At 40.7% G+C, this 18,148-nt stretch overlaps 1 long non-coding RNA gene across 1 annotated transcript; it reads right to left on the reverse strand.

The window, feature by feature from the left end:
- Window positions 1–460: 460 nt before the first annotated feature.
- LOC117245144 lies at window positions 461–16,640 on the reverse strand. The gene is made up of 3 exons (XR_004499447.1): window positions 16,508–16,640; window positions 15,934–16,022; window positions 461–494 (listed from the first exon to the last, which is right to left on the reverse strand). It is a non-coding gene; the product is annotated as an uncharacterized LOC117245144 (long non-coding RNA).
- Between the last annotated feature and the right edge of the window lie 1,508 nt (window positions 16,641–18,148).

Raw genomic sequence — 18,148 nt, forward strand, 5'->3', positions numbered from 1 at the left:
TTGTAGTTCAAACATTTCAAGCTGTGATAATAGCCTTTTTTTACAAATGGAATTCCTAAATATACACCTTTGAGAATGAGAACATCATGACTAATGGTCATACTTCCAAAAATCACTTTAGATGTTTTCTGTGAATTTCATTTTCAGAGACACTTAAACACTTCATCTATCATTAATCCCAAATGCTGTGCTTCAATATCAACACTTTTGAAGAGATAGAAACTGAAGTGAATGTTACAGTTATCAGAAAAATCATAGAATCACTTAGGTTGAAAAAGACCTCTGAGATCATCAAGTCCAACCTAAAAGCTCCAATTTTTAAGCTGTTAAAAAAAAAAAAAAAAAAAAAAAAAAAAGAACATGTGGTTAATGTGAATACAGTTGGTTCAGAATATGCAAAAGCCAATGGCTGACCAGAAAACCTTGGACTTATAAAATACCTGAAAACAGTCTGAAATTTCTTCCTTTTCTCTGCATCTGGATTATCACAGCATCTGAAGTGATGAAGATACAAGCAGAAACATTACAAAAAATGTTTTGTACTTTTGTGGTTTTTTTCTCTACAGAAGCAGAGGCCACAGCAGAAGACCTTTGTTTGGTTATGAGTGCATCAACTCTACCTCAAGAGTCTGCTGGGACTTTTTTTCCCAGGTGAATAGTGGCTACTTCAGTTTCCAAAACATGGGTACGATAATGTCAAAACTGTTCTATATAGGATTTCTAGATAGCATCCACCTCAAAAGCTGAGTTTGTCAATTACAACTACAAATGCCTCTGAAAATTTGGATTGCTTTGTTTACTCAGTCCTCAGAAAAAAGTGACAGTCTCCTCTGGAAATAAATCAATCCCACTTCAATTTGCAAGATTTCTAGTTTCCAGCAGCCCTATAACAATTTCTAAATAGGGTACTTGAAGAAGAAGACTGAAGTTTCATATTACTTTAAAAACCTCCAAGAGTTTTCAAAATCATTTCAGCAGGATGCTGAGCTGGCAAAGAACAGGAGTCCCTGTCACACAGGGACAGTACAAACAGTTACTCAGGATTGTGCATATCAATATCTGACAGCTGAGTACTTAAATGTGAAACCAAACCTGAAAGAAAAAACAGCTATAAGGATTAATTCTCTAATGCAAAATCCACAGTGCTGTGTTCCAGCCACTGCCTGCAGCCTTGTTTATCTAAACTTTATCTTATTTTTTAAATGAAGTGTCACAAATGGCATACAGTTCTCAAGACCATTCTGAAGTGGAAGATTACATCTCAATTACAAAAATTACATCCAAACAGACAAAGGTGTCTTGAGGCCAATAAACCAATTGCTTTTGTCTATAAAATGTAGTTGTGAGTATAACAATGTTGCCTTGGGACAGACCTTTGTCCTTGGTCGACTCTTAATTTGTCACCACAGAGGGCAGACACAGAGTACAACCAGCAGCCAAGTCTCGCCCAAAGAACAAGCAGCACCACCAAACAGCACTTTTAGAAATGGAAATGAGAACATAATATTTTTTGTAATTTACTACTGTAGCTAAATACCATAATTCATAGGTCCAGCCATATTAATTTAATTTCCTGATTTTACATTACAAAGACTTAACACCTAGCAGCATTGATTTCCACACCTTAATTATATTATTCCATCGTAAGCTTTTCTGCTTCTAACCAATTTTAGCAGAAATTCCCTTTTATTGTTACATCAGTATCTTCTGATATTTGGGTTCCTGAACAAATAATATTCTTCTGTTCAAGTAATCTACATGGTATACTCTACATGGTAATTATTTTTGCAACATATTTGAAGGTGTTATTCAGGTCAACAACTGACAATGACAGGAGATAATAAAAACAGTCTACTCAACATTTCAAACACTTCTTCACCAACACATCAGTATTTTAAAATTAAGTAAATAATATATTCATGCTGCTGCTTGTTAGGATGAAAGACTTTTAATGATCATCTACACTAACAGCAACTCATATTTCCTTGTTCAGGCCCTATCTTTTGGTACTGGGATAAACATTGTGAGCAGCTAAATTGTGTGTAGGTTACTTTACACTGGGTATCCAAAAAAACAAGAAAGAAAAAATTGTAACTGCTTAAACCCCAAGAATTATGCATACCTTTCAATCTGAGACTTCAAAGTTTTCAAATACTTAGGTAAATATTATAATTTTGGTCATGTTGTCAAATTATTTTGCCCATGTCGTCTCCAAATTACGGCTGATGCCAAGGTCAGGTCTATTGAGAGATAACTATTCTTGGCAGCAACATCTTTTCCACTCAAACCAATAACTACAATCAAGTTTAGCACATCAGTAAAGCACTCACACAAGCAGACATTGGTCTCAACAGAGATTTCCAACCACTGGTGTTTATCATCATCATCAGGTGAGGGCAGGTGTTTGCCCAAGAGCTCCTTGGCCATCATGCTTTATTCCCTGTAATTTGACTAAAAGCAGAAAGAGAGCAATTCTGAACTATGTACTCACAAAGTCGAGAAAAAAAAGAAAATCTCAGCTGGGAGGCAGCAAAGGCAGTCTTGCCTTCCAGCCAAGTCCTGGACTTCTCCTCATTCTCTCCTTGGCTGAAGGAGAGCAGCAAGCAGCACCATTCTCAGCTGAAAGAAGGCAAAGGTTTCCTTTGCTGCCCAGTAAAAGGGCAGGAGTAAAACCAGTCATGCAACCTGACTTTGATTACATCAGGACAGCAGCAGGTACAGGGCTGACAGTGGCCCCTGCCCACAGCTGCAATTCACTATTCTGTCAGTACTGCACATGAAAATGGATGTCACTTTTAGGTCTTGGATTTCAAACCACAAGCCAGCAGCTCAGCTTCTGCTCAAAAGAGTAATGACACCTAAGGTAAGCAAGCTGGGACCCAAGTTGAAACTATACATTAGGTTCAAAATGCATCTTGGATTTTACCCCTTCCTTCCCAGGAGTGAAAAGCCCAGTGATCACTACATGAAATTTTCCACTGTTTTGTTTGTTTTCCACTTAACACTGTTTTATGTTAAGGACACAAAACCCACCTTTTACTGGGCCAGAGCCATGGAGCAGCTTGCCCAGTGGGAGGAGAACACATGATACTCAACACTGCCTAAAGTCCATCGCTCTGGTGCTCCCCTACCACCTACAAGAACAGGATTATGAATGCTAAAATTTATCCCTGCGCATCCTCTATCTGTTTATGGACCAGTCATCCCTCACAGTTTGTCCATCTTTTTTTGCGTCTGTTCACATGTGTCCACCTCCACAACATCCAGAAGTCCACTATGCACAGTATTGAAGCATACCTATCTGTTTCAAATCTATTTAAATTCATTTCCCAGCTCTTCTGTGGTAAGATTTGCTGAATAACAGTTCTTCTCTTGCCTTCACCAATTTTATAAACCTCAGTCATAGCCCACCATAGACATCTCTGCTTCAAACTAGAGTCACAGATTTTTCTGTCTCAGCTACTGCATTCCCTTTGTCATTTTGACTAGTTACAAGAGCAGCAATTAAATCTCCTGTGCCTGCCTTGAGATGCAGAAGCCAGGACAGCTCATTACATCCAACTTCTGTTAGTATTCCTCTGTAACTGCCTCTAGTATTCAGCACTGTTGGGAAGAGTACTTTGGAAATAGGACTGTTATTCATGCCAGCACAGGATGGAGTAAGTCCCTGATATGGTTTTAAAACATATATTTTAAATAGTCCCAGACTGTGCCTAGTCCTCACTTTTGAAAACATATACCACAAGCCCTATGCATTTAAACCATCTTATCCTAATAAGGCATAATTCTTATGTTTTTACTCTTTAGAAGCTTCAAAAAATATAGAATTCCCTTTTCAAAATGAAATCGACCTCCCTGTTTTTCAAGCAAGTTCCATCTTCAACAGTTGTCTTTTATACAGCTGATTGAATCAAATTCAAACAATTAAGAATCCTATAATCAATGTCTCTCTACTAACTGAAGTATAACTATACATCTATACTGTACTATAGAAGTACATCTATATAAAATGTCTGTAAGAAAAACCTTGCTTGATTCAGATTAGGAAAAAAAAGAATCCTCTAAAGTAATGCTTCACCTTTTGGTGAATTATCAGAACTGATCAACTGTTGTTCCTAAGCCTGAAAGACAGTAAGACAAACTTTGATCCTAGAGTATCAGTTATGTGTAAAAGAGACTCCAAAACAAAACCAAAAATTACTCAACCTCCCTAAGCCCATACATCAAAAACTCAAGATAACCTTTTAATTTCTCCAAAGAGTTACACTCTCAGTCTTTGGCACAAGAATCAGGACTCCATTCTTTGCTAAGCCAGAAATGCACATAACTTTTAACAGGTATTAGCAGTGTGATTTCCAAAAAAAACCCAACCCAATCTTCTTTGTTGTGGGCATTGCTTTTATGTCCATTTTAAACTTGACTAAAATCCGTGATTACAAAAGATATTAGAGCATTTGCTACCCTGATCTTTTACAAAGAGAAATAGTTAAATGATACTGGATGGCACCTGGCAGCACCAGGCTGTGGTGGAGCTGAAGACAGAACATGAAGCATGAAGATAGAAAGGAAGAAAAGACAAGGAAAGAGAAAAGCAAAGAAAAAGAAGGACAGAGGTTCACAGCTTTCTTTTCAGTTTGCCTTTTATCTGAATATCTATCTGGAGTAAGGGAGTATTAATTCATTTGCATGAATGCACACTGGAATGGGTGGTGCAGACAAGCTGTGGATACCCCATCCCTGGAGGTGTTTAAGGCTGGATGAGACGGAGCTCTGAAGAGCCTGGTCTAATGAATCATGCCCCTGACAGGTGGGTTGAAATTAAATGATATGCAAGGTCCCTTCCAACCCTAACCACCCTGTGATTTTATGTAGAATTCTCCTTTCTCTTTCCTATATTAGTTAGAAAAAAAAAAAAAAAAAACCAACAAAACAACAAACCAATAATTTTTACATCGTAGTCATATTTGGTTACATCATTTTTTTAAAAGGGTTTAGAAGCCAGCGAGTTACAGTGAGTCTCACGCATCTGTCAGAGCTGAACTCCAGAATTATGTACATTGGGTGGCCTTCAAACTGTTCAAGGTTTCCTTTTTTGTCAGCTCACACAGCATGCTATTTCCTTCTGCAGAAAATAAATTTGGGTGTTCGTTACTCTGAAAGATACATTCCTTGTTCTCCTGAATATCGGTAAGAACACAACCAGGTGGAGAAGCCTTTATCCCACTCTGAAGAAAAACTCATGAATATTCAATCACTTCTGAAATGACTTCAAGGTGAGGAGTAGCATTTACTTTAGAAAGTAAATAATTATCATTAGTTTTCAGACCTGTCCTAGTAAACAGATTAACCATATAATGTCTGGGAGTAAAAGCAGAAGAGCTTTGAACCTTCCTTTATCTCTGCCACATCTCTCCCTTTCCAGTGTGAGGTGTGCCTGACCTAGAAATAGATTTTATTTAGCAGATGGAGACTAAAAGTCTTTGTGTGGCACAGGTGAAGAAGCAGAAGAGAATGTCAAACAGAAAAGCTTCATTTGGTCACTCACTAGGAAAAAAGCTCAGCCTCTTGAATTCTTATCAGTCAGAGATAGCTTGTGGGTATGTTGCTTCTTTTTAAATCTTTTATTTTTGTAGCTTTCAACATCCTTTTCCCTTTCAGATAAATAAAATAAAATAAAATAAAATAAAATAAAATAAAATAAAATAAATCTTCAGAGTGATGGAGATCCCTCAGGATACAAATATATTTGACATTTGTGATAGAGAGGCACAGCCTTGAAAATGGACCAGAATGAATGAATCAGTCAGTAGTCATTAAAAGCCTCGAGCACACACATCTGAAGAGAATTCTAAAAAACAGCATTAGAAAAAGCATTGTTAAATCTTCCAGTAATGAAGCAAACAAAACCTTCCATAAAACCCTATCCAAAAGATGGATAAATTTTAACAATCAAAGAATGGAATTAGACCACACTGTCTCTTCAGTTAAGCCACAAGTTCATTCAGCATCATCTTTTTTATTTGTCTTATATCATGAAACAATTGATTCCTCAGAATCTGAAGATGTCGCTTTATTCTAAAATATCAGTTAAATCAGAATGCTTTATTTCCTAAATGGATGAAAGTTCATTTTTTTTGCATCTCCAAGTAACTGTTCATTCAATTTTCAGAGAGCCTGTGTTTGTACTTTTGCCAGTAGATTTCAGCCATACCCTATCAACAGACTAGCAAATGCAGAAGTTCACAATTTCACAAACACACACATTTGCAAAGCACCATAGTTACCGCATTTTTGGTTTGATATAAACTCTAGCAGAAGGTTAATGTAGGATGGACTCCCAAAAAGCAAAGCTTAAAGACAGATTTGAAGTAGGAGGAGCTGTTGATCACATATGCCTGTTAACAGATTTTATTCTTTTAAGCAGTGGCAGAGGGTAAGAAAAGAATGAAAGCATTAAAAACTATTGTGACAAAACTTAGAAACAGGATATTTTCTCTCCAGATCTTTCTTATTTCCATGATATTGCAAACAAGAATGTGAAATACAGCTTCCTTGCTTCATAAATATAGGCATGTGGAAAAAACAAACAAATGTAATTTACACTACTATATAAATATCATAATGTGCATCATCTTCTTTCAGCTGGAAGAGGAAAACAAGTATACAGAATATCCTAACTTGGAAGGGATCCCCAGGGATCAGTGAGTCACACTCCTGGCTACCCATAGAGTAATTTAAAAGTTAAACCTTGTGTTTAAGAGCATTACCCAAACACTTCTGAACATCAACAGGTCTACAGCCTTGATCACTTCCCTAGGGAGACTGTTCCAGTGCTTAGCAGCCTCTCAGTGGTCAGAGTATCCCGTGTGAACTTCCCCCAGTGCAGTGCTGCCATTTCATCCCCAGACATCAGAGGGGAGATATGGCCACTTCCCCCTCTGCTCCTGCCCCAGGGTAGGGTTGGCCCTTTTACCCACCGGGGCACACTGTTGACTCATACTGATCTTACCATCAACCAAACCCCCAGATTTCTTCCTGCAGGGCAACATTCCAGCCCCTTGTCCCCCAGTCTGTACACACATCCAGGATGATCCCACCCCAGATGCAGAACCTGGCACTGATGCTTGTTGCACATCGACACATCTAACATCGACTATTTTAGTACACTCTGCTTTTTCTCCATTCTTATTTGTGAGCTAACCAACCTCTTCAAGTAGCAGACCAATGTTATATTGAGTCCTCTTTTTGCTGATAACATGATTAAAGCCTTTTCGTGATCCCACATCTTACTGCCCATTTTCAAATGGAGTTTTAAGCCATATGAATTTTCTGCCTGCAGTGGCAGTATCTCTGTGATCCTCCTGTGAAACTTGACCTGACTTCCAAAGTCTGTAAACTTTGATGCACTGGAATTACCTGCTCCTGTGGTCTTAAATATTGACCAGTATTTTTGGACCCAAATTCCTTCAAAAGCAGATTCTGATGAGACCTTACTAACTGAATCCTTGAGGAGCCTACAGTTTGCTGTCCCAAAAACCATGGATGTTTACTCTGCTAACAGAGCTTTTTCATATCACCACAGATTTTAAACTTTACCACTTTGTGATAGCTGGAGCCAAGACAGACACCAAACATCATTTCATCCACAGACCAACAACACTTCCAGCAGGGCATTTTTGTTAATCAGCTCCCTTGGTACCTGTATCAAAAAGTAATATTCAAAGTGTTTCAGGAAAATCCTGAATTTTCAGGATGAAAAACCCTTTCAATGCCTACTGTATGACAGTCCCAGCTAATATCTGTGAAGTGAAAATTGCCCATAAGGACAGGAGTCACCGATGTAGTGATTTCCCTTAATTCCTTCAAGAATAATGCATTGTTGTTACCTTGCTGGCAGAGGGACCTTTGGTAAACTCTGACAATATTTGATTCATTAGTTTTTTTACTGGTCCTTAGCCAGAAGTTCTCAGCCACATCACCTTTAGTTGTGAGTGCTGTGTAGTCATCCCTTACATAGAGCACCCCTCCTCCTCCTTGCCTGCCCCACCTACCTCTCCCTGAGGAGCCTGTGAACACCACAGCTTTTCATCACTGGACTCTTCCAGAGTGTCACTCATGACAGTGATGTCTTAGCTCTGGGACAGAGACAAAGCTATCATCTCTTTTTGTTTGTCCCACATACTGCCTGCCTTCACATACAGACACGTATGTTTTCTCCTGTGTACTCATCTGCATTGTGGTGCAGCATGAAAGCCCACACTAACACACCCTCATTCAGGATGCAGGCATTGATAGACCACCTGTTTCTTTCATTGTCATTCCCTACAACTGGGAGGACAGAGGAAAATCTTACCTGCATTTCCAGTCCCTTTTCCAATCTAACCAAGTCCTTGAGCTCTCTTTTGATAACCTTTGGACTTCTAACTACAACTTCATTGGTACATGCATGTAAAAGCATATATCTGGCTAGGAGGTCTCCTGTTAATATCTTTAATACAAGTGCCAGAGAAGCTGCAAGCAGGTTTGGTCAATAGATCAGACCTGATGCTCCTCTCATAAATTTACACTTGTTTCTTCAGGGAGGAAATCTTGATGTGGGTGTCAAGAAAACTTGTCTGCCCAGTAATCCAGGACCACTTGCACCATCTGAGATGGAACTAAAACCCCCTTCACAGCTCCACACTCCACACTCACAGTCAGACATCAGCAGTTTGGCTGTAGGTTTCCCATAGTGGAATCTCAAAGAGCCTTCAAATAATTTAATCTTGGTACAATAACTAAATAACAACATAACAACTGAAACATTTTAGGTGGCTCCAAGGAGGGACACAAAACAATTGCAACCCTGGTTTTCATACCCTTGCAGTCTGAGTGTGTGGGATTGTCAGCTCCTGCCGTGTCTCTGAGTGTCCCCTCACCTGGCTGGTGCCACGCTGCAGCTCTCACCACAGCTTGCAAATGGATCTCCTTGCACTGAATATATTTCTCAACAAGGGAAATAAGCCAGCTTGACTGTGATGACGCCTCAAGAAGGTGTTCTTCAACCAGATTATATCCCAGTCCATCCAACTACAGAACCTGATAGTTGTTGAGTAACATGGAGAGGCAAGGAGACAAAGAAAATGTTCTCTCCCTGGCCCCAGTAGAGACTGATTTCCTTTTACCTCAGTTCCTCAAGTCAGTGCCTTCTGCCTGGAGAGAGAGTACAAGATACTCCTTGCCAGGTGTTGTACCTAGTTAACATTTTTGTTCCAGAGAGGACAGTAGGGTTCCCTCAGTCAGCCCCCTTCTCAGACTCACAGATGCTCCTCAACCTGCCTACTGCATCCCAAAGCTCAGTCAACAAGCAGAGCAGCTCTTCTACCTGTGTACACCTCCCACAGACATTGTCATTGTTGATCTCAGACAAATACCCCAGGCACATCATGCATCTGCAAGTCTAGAGAGCTGCATGCTCCCCTGGGAACTCTTTCTGGGTCTCTTCCTCAGTCCAGCATGCAGTAATACCACAGGGGGACACAGAGGACATGGCTGCTTGTTACCAGTCCTCAAGACCCCTGCAGGGCATTATGGCTGGTGATGGATGATCTGGTTGGCAAAGCTGCTGTTGCCTGGTGTCTTGGTTCCCTCCAGCAGCTGTCTGCCCTTGCTGCCTTGGTCCTTCCCCACACACAGCCTGAAGGCCTCAGTCACCCAGGAGCTCCATCAGGCAGTCACAGGTTCATTGCAGCCCTGATGCTCCTCTCAGCGCAGAACAAGCTGCTACCACTGCTGGCACTGCTGCTATTACCTTCCTCCTGGCGCACAGAGAGGGCTGCATCACCTTCCTGGGGTTTTGGCCATGTATTGAAAACAGATTGAAACCCCCTACAAGTGGCTGAAATGGAACAGTGTAAGGACACTCTTCCCTCATCAGTAACTCAGAATTAATTCAACTGTGCTAATTTGCTGGGAGTCAGTAAGTGTCCAATGAACAAGGGCAAAAGTACTGAGTAGCCAGTGCTGCTCCTTGCACCAACCAGGGGCCTCAAAGTGAGAAAGAGTTTCCTTCTAGGTTATACCTGCTGCCTCTGTCATGACTCACAATGGCCAGATAATCTTGAAAAGCAAGATAGACAAATGAGAAGAAAATCAAAATCAAGGCTGTGACATGGGCAGCTGATTTGCCCAGAATTTAAGCCAAGATGAATATGCAATTTTAAAAGTAATGCTATACATTAATTTTTAAAACTGATGGAACACTTGTTCTCGTGCCTTGGAAGTTAGCTGCTGGACATATGGAGGGTTTGCAAGTGTCAGGATTACACACAAATAAGCCCAGTTAATAAAATCCAAGCCTGTTCAATGGGGGTACACACACCACAGCTTTAAGATGTAAAAAATAAAAAAAAAACCCCACAAGCCACTCGTATTTGGCAAGTTTTTCAGGAGCTGACATTCAACTATGAACTAAGACCCAGAAAGGTATTAGAAAATATAAACCTAGTAGCTTACACATAGGTAGTAAAATGAATTTTAATTTTTTTTAGCTTATGAACAAAAGTAATACTGAGTAACTAGAAAGCTTCAAATCAGATTGCTCCAGCAGCCACTTGAAACCTCTTCCACACAGGGCTACTGTTGATTTGGCATGGCCTTGTTTTTTGGTAGTGTTAGAGGGCCACAGAAGTGGTTTCTGTGAGAAGCTGCTAGAAGCTTCCACCATGTCTGACAGAGCCAGTCTCTGATGTCTCTGAAGATGGAGATGCTGCTGGCCCAATTGGAGGGGCTGGTAACACCTCTGTGATGATATATCTAAGAAGTAAATCAAAACAACGCACATGCAGTTTTTCCCAGGGATGGGAAGATGCTATGGTGGCTGCCACCATGCCGCCAGCATGGCCCACAGCGAGCCTTGCCTGCCTGGCTGTCCCTGGCCAGCTGTGCTGCAGACAGAAGGGCAGGGGCAGCAGCAGCAGCTTCTCCTTCCCAGCACCCTGCATGAGGAGAGGCGTTAAACAGCGTCAATGCCGTGGTGGCTGCCACTGCCCATGCGGTGGAGGTGGGACCGCATGGCCGGCAGTGAAAACGTGGCGAGTGACTCTCCAGCACGGAGAGTTACAGGAGGAGATTAACAATCAGTGTGCTGAGGGATCCCATAGGAATCTTTGAACTGGGGGAACTTGTTGACAATGGTACCTGTGAGCAGCAGTTTTTCTTCTAGTCAGAGCAGAGGAGGAAGTGAGGACATGTAAGAGTAAACATCATGGTAGCACTAAGGTCAGTGGTCAAGCTTTCCTTGGTGGATGCCAAGGAAAGCTGTGATCCAGTGGGAGACCAAATGGAGAGAGAGGGCTCTTGCTATCCAGACATAAAGAGAGAGAGAGCCCCTGCTGCCAAACTAGAGCAGCCTGTCCTCAGAGGACTGCACCCCATGGACGACTGACCCATGCCGTATCAGTTTTGGGAAGACTGCCCATGGGAGGGACTCATGTTGCAGCAGTTTTGGCAGGACTGCTGCTTGTGAAATTAGAGCCACTCTGAAGAAGTTTTCAGAGAACTGTCTCCTGTGGGAGGCACCCCATGGCATAGCAGAGCAAAGCTTCCTCTTGCTGAGTGAACAGAAAAAGCTCTTGGGTGACAAACTGACAATGACCAAAATCCCTACACCCTATCTCCCCACACTGTCAGCAGGAAAGAGGAAGGGGCTGGGGGGAAAACCAAGTGTTTTAAAGGCTTATTTTACTCCTCCGGCTCTGTTAATAATAAATTCACTTTATACTGTTTTGCACATAGATTTTTTTTCCTGGTCCTCATCTCAACTCATGAGTCCATAGTTTATTTTTTATCTTCTCCTCTGCCCAGCTGAGAGCAAGAAAGGGTGAGCGAACAACTTTCACAGTGCCTGGTGTTTGGCCAATATCAAACCATAACAGACACGTACCTTAAATAAGTAAAAATCCATGTCTATTTCCAAGTGAAAAAAACATCACAGAAGTCAGTGCTTGCATTATCTTGGACCTTGAAAAACCCAGTCATACATATTTTGACAACAAACAAACCCAAAATAGCACCAAATCCCTTTCTGATCCTTACCTACCAAAACCACACACAAAAGTAAGAAATGAGGAGCAACAAGCGCTCTTAATATAGCAATGCAATCATCCATACTCAGCCAAGAATTACTGCCTCTAAATTAACAACCTTCTCAGACGAGGGGCTGTGAGGAATGTTTAACACCCCTTGCCCCACATCTTGCAATCCTTTCTCTGGAGTGCCCACTGGCTGTGTGTCCCATTCCAGCCAGGCTAGACTCTGAGGTGACTGCACCTTGCAAGGTGCCATCAGAGAGGGGCAGAGCAAAGGCCTGCAGGGGTTCAGCTGCCAGGCAAAGGTAAGTGTGGGGACCAGAGCTCACGTGCTTTTGCAGCAGGAGTAAAAACCATACTTCTTTGGGAATGGCATGTGTGTAAACATTTACCAACAGGATGAGGTCATGCAATCTTGAGCTCAAACCTAAGGGAGCAAGGTACCCAAATCAAAGTATGTCCAAGGCAAACACTGAAGCCTGGAAAAAGGCAGGGTGGTGGCAGTGAGTGAATCCCAGAGCTCTGTGCTCAAGCTCACCATCCCTTATTCACTCAGGGGCACAGTCACAGCTCAGAGACCTATTTTTCAAGTTACAATTTCAAGAACACAGCTTTTCATAGAAAATGACTGCACTCAGAAAAGTAAACACCTCAATCAGCCAGAAGGTCAGTAATTAATACTTGGAATAAATACTGGAAGTTATCAAGGCATCTTGTACAAATAGCATGAGCTGCATTTGCACATAGTTCTGGACAATTCAAGGTGCTGACAGGTAAGGTTATGTGTACTTCTGATGAGCTTAAAAAAATCCTGCCCATCTCTTTCTCCCTGCCCCTGTGCTTTGTTCCACCGAGGAGCTGCTGCTTAGGTTTTGCTGCCAGTTTCAGCCCCCAGGAAAAGTGAGAACAAGACTAGCAGGTGGGTTTGAAGCCACAGGATCTTAAAAACATTCATCTCCCCTCAAACCCCTGGGTGTGGGTCTGTCTGCTAACCCCAAGGACACGGATTCCTCTGGGATGCACGGCGTGGCCGCCAGCTCCTGCTGCGCCACGCTTCCCGGCGGTTGCCATAGCACTGAAAGGCAAACCTAGCAACAGGCACACAAGCCTCCCAAGCACACAAGTCCAAACCACATTTTTTAAATAAATTAAATCATCCAGCCTTGCCTGCTACCCAAAAAGAAAGAGAAAAAAAAGTACAGCATGTTTCAAGAAGCTGTTAAGAATGTGCCGTTTCTGTTCAGATGCACTAGAGAAGGGGTTTAATTACCGCTAAAATTAAACGATAAGTGCTGTGCAATGACACAATTAAAGAAGCTTGCAGGAAGATTTGCTTTTTAATATGCCTTTTGTAAATCCATGTATCTGTCAGTTATTGATGGTATAAGTAGTTATGTCAGGCATCAGAAAGCAAAATAAGAGTTTAGCTTTTATTTTAGACTTTTTTTTCTTGCAACTCCCATTTCTTTGTGAAACAATGTGGTAGTACAGCAGTTTATTTGTTTATTTTAGTATCACAATCAGATTATTTGTGCTTGGTAAAAATCAATCCCACTACAGCTCAGGATCTTGTGCCTATTGATATGATTATTCAATACACATTCTAGGTGTCTCCAGTGTTTTCAGAGGTGTATAAACTTTGCTTCCAAAATTCTCTGCCTCTTCAGCTTCAAAGTCTTGCATACTAATATTTTAACTCAATGACACATTGTTAAAGAAACAGCCTATGGAGGAAGTTAAGAGCATAAGACATTGGATTTCTTTGAATTTCACACAGTTAAGTATATTCTACACCATAAAAATACAGCCATTTCATAAACAGGAAATAAAGTTCTATAAGCAAAAGAGACATGAAGGAGGATTGAAGAAACAGAGGAGCATCTTGCTGTTATTACCTACTCTACATTGAAGGTTTTTTCCCTAGCTCAGATTACTTTTTTCCTCAACAAAACATATTTGCAGAAGGAACCCTTTGAGTAATCATTCTTTCCATCTGAAATCACAGCCTCTGAACTGTGTGAAGATCACTGGAGGAGTAATTCCAACAGAAGTGCCCTACCAGGTTTTGCACTCACTTCTTTAGTGAAATTCAGGCTGAATGAAGTAGTTCCACTCACTGCCTTTAGAAATTTCACTGGGATTGATTTGACTTGTTTGTCTGTTATGAAAAATTACCTACATAAATAAAACACTTCTCATCCAAGAGTCAGGAGGGAATACACAATGTTGTACTGAGTCCCCAAGGAAAGCAATCTCATGTTCATCCTGACAAAATTTACCCAACATATAAATTTGGGGAGAGAAGGTGAGTAAGAAGGGACAAATTTTACAAATGCTAAGGAACAATGTTCCTTGGAGGAGAGTGCAAAAATTGGATGGAGTATATCTATGTATCAACACCAAATAAAATACAATTATGTATTTTAAAGGTTTATCATTAAACTTTGAAACATGATTTCTTTTGCTCCTGCCTGCCCTCAGCATGGTCATGAGCCTCCCCACAACTCTGAAGCAGGATGCTCAAAGGCTGATTAGAAGATTTTTGAAGGTTGTAATTTTATTCAGTATCTTCCCTGATGAATGCTGACTGTTCACATTCATGTTGATATATCTGGAATCACAACTCATTAAATTGTTTCCATCTGCAATTGGTCTTTTCAGGGAAGGTGCTTGTGAATTAGAAACCCTTCCCCCTCACACACACTTACTACAGACAAATATTAGAATCAAGATAGTAACACTCGTGGCAAGTCAAGTACACACAAAAATTATACCATCTGGCACAATTAGTCAGCCTGAGGGCTGGTTAATGAACTGTAATATACACAATTGAGCATGCATACTGAAGTTGCAATTCTTTATGATACCCATGGATATGTAAATTCAGCAGGGGACATAAGAAGCCTTTCTAGCATATAATTTATTTAGGTTTGTTAGGGGTTTTTTTTTTATGCACAAGAATTGGAATGAAAAGTTTTTCTCCAAGACATTTCTGTATACCTCTTGCTGTTTCTGCAGTAGTAAACAAATTAATTTTGGGGTTTATGTATGGTAAGAAACAGTAAGAGACATCTGGTTCAAACAGAGGTTTTGATAGCTTTGCACAAACACAGACACACAGAAAATAAATTTGGGGATTCCACCATCAAATTGTGATTTAAACATTGCTGTGCATCCAGAATGACAAGCATCACCATCCTCTGCACCTCATTCTTCTCTATACACTAATTAGCAGTGCCTGAAGAATCAGCTCTAATATGGTCATCCACCAAGAGGAGACAGCAGCTGCTAACTCCCCTCCACAGAGACCATTGCAGGACCCCATCATCTGACTGCTAACTGAGAAAACTAGCATCTTAAATGTGTCAATTCATAGCTTCTCCTGCTAGCTCTGCTGTGGCAACATTTTTGTTTAAATCCGCTTTTCTTCAAGGCTTCAGTACTCATCTGTACAGAGAACAGTACTGTATGTGCCACTGAGAGGTCCTGACTCTTCATCAAAAATAAGAGTTAAAGAAAGCCCCACACAGGTTCTAACAAATTAGCCATGTGCACAATTGTCCTACAGAATGGCACCAAATTAACTTTTGTATAGCCTCTGCTACAGGGTACACACATCTCTAAGCAAACATACATCTGTGTCAGAAAATCATATTCATTAAACTCAATTTATATTTATATACATATAGGTACATTTTGTCCCAAACACAGGATTTAAAATTATGTCATGCTTATGAAAAGTACTTATATTTCCTCAAAAGACACACAATTATTATGCAAATATTTCTGGCACCTGTGAGATATCAAATACTTAACAACTAGGTGGGCGATGTTAAAAAGGAAGAGAATTCTCCTTGTGCCTTACCTAGTGCTTTCTCCACTGTACTGTGTGAATTTCCCCAAAAGACTTTTTTGTTTACAACAGGAGGAGCTTTTTGTTAGCAACAGGAGGAGCTGTGGAAAGAGAATGAAAAACAAAGCAAAACATACTGGCCTATGAAAATTTGGGCTGGCAAAGCTAGAGGGCTGTGTCAGCACATTTAATCTACAACTACAGGTGAACATTTGTGCATGCATAGGTTGACAAAATAGATTAAAAACTCTGCAAAGCAGCTATAAGTAAACACCTTATCTACTTTTTCCCCTTACCACAGCGCTATGTCCTTTATTTTCATCATTATTTAAATGTTATTGAGAAAGCTATGTTAAGTGAAACTGGCCAGCATAAGAGAAGCTCTTTGGGTCAGTTTTTATTTCTCACTTAACAGAACACCTGTCTTAGAAAGGTTCTTCTTAACCTCCTGTCCTTATCAGAGCAGAACTGACACAAAGTAGATGTTTAAGAAACTTCACCCCAGTCTTTTTATTGCACCCATAGGTGGTGTCTTAAAACTCATCTGACTCCACAGTGCACTTCTTATCCTCCATCATCACACTACCTTTTAAGTCCATCGGTGTTTTGAGATGGCACCCCCAAAAATCCACAATACAGATGGCATTGTGCAGTACTGGGGTGGCAGGTAAACCCTCAGCACTCATCTCAGTCCTGCTACAACACCCAGCACATTCAGTCCCCATGAGAGCATGACCAGCAGACTCCAGCTCACCCACCCAACCCACTCTTTTATAACTCCATCCTTACTGGACACAGCTGTGAGGACATGGCTGTTCCCACTCTTTGGTAATTAACACAGCTGCAATTTATCAGGGACAAGACTACCTTCAGCAATATCTCTATCCTTCTCCTCCCACAACCTCTCTCAGAAGCCCTGTTTGGAAGCCCCAAAGGGCAACAGTGCATCATCTTAATTAAAGGTTGAGGTTTATCTTCTGAAGAAGGAAGAAGAATTCATCATTAAACCATACTTTGGCAAACAAAATCCCACTTTTATTTATTAAGTCCCCAGAAGGTTGTTCTTTGCAGGCAGCACTGGCTCCTAGCATGTGACTAAAATGAAGGTGTACAGAAGATATATGCTCATATCATTAACCACTGCATTTATTTGAGGAGGAGAGTGGGAAATTATGCCATGTTCACCTCTACACATCAGCACTAGGAAGCTACCTCAGTCTAAAGACTACAGATCACTTCCAGCCCTGCTCCCCTGGAGCTAAACTCTCTCATCCTTCAGCCCCAGCAGCTCAGATGGGCTCTCGGGGAGTGCTCCTGCTGACTTACTGTAAAACTTCCCTCTGTACTTAGAGCTCTGTAAATACATAATCAGTGCTTCTGCTGCTCTGTGTGTGCTCCCTGACACTGCCAGGGGAAACGTAAGTCTGCTTCATAGACCAAAAGTCCTTTACTAATGCATGGGTTATTTGTATTGACCAACTTAGTGCAATTATTCATATTAATTTTCATAGGGAGTTACAGGAGATGGGAAGGAAGAGATTGCCACGGACAAAATTCAGGGCTAGCATGGGGATTCCATGTGTGACTTAAAATTAATTTGTATGAAAACCAGAAGCTGTTTCATTAATTCATTTACATGTTGAAGGTAGTGATGAGAAGTCTAAAAATTTCATTTTAAATAGGAATCTGTACCTTCAAGTGAAATTAGAACAGTCTTTTGAAAGACTGCTTAAAGATATGATTGAGTTATTCCAGAACTTTTGATAATAGCACATAATTCAGAACTTGCACTCTTCACAAAACTGCATGCATGGCTAATTTCTTGGACTAATCTAAATTTCAGTGTTTTAATTTCAGAGTGTCTGTGTTCACCATGTTCAGTTTTTCACTTCAGCATGCATTATTTTGAATACAAAAAGACTGAAGAGATTTTTGAGTTAAAACTTTGAAAATCTCTGTGTCAAGAGAAAGTGTAAGTCTAGAATGCAAAGAATGAAAAATGAAGATTAAATCATTGTTTCCAAACAAAGGTACAAGTCTTCCATTCAATTTTTTGGGGGGAGTTTTTTTTGACAGTTTATATGCAACATTTATGCTGGGCTGGTAACACCACAACATGATCAAAGTCATACTCCACACTGCAACTCTTTCAAGGTGCCAGGAAATTGAAGTAGTCTAGGGATGATTACCAAGAACAAAACAGAACACTCCTCAGTTGCCTTGCTTC

The sequence above is a fragment of the Parus major genome, chromosome 1 (genome assembly GCF_001522545.3).
Source record: "Parus major isolate Abel chromosome 1, Parus_major1.1, whole genome shotgun sequence".
Lineage (NCBI taxonomy): Eukaryota > Metazoa > Chordata > Aves > Passeriformes > Paridae > Parus > Parus major.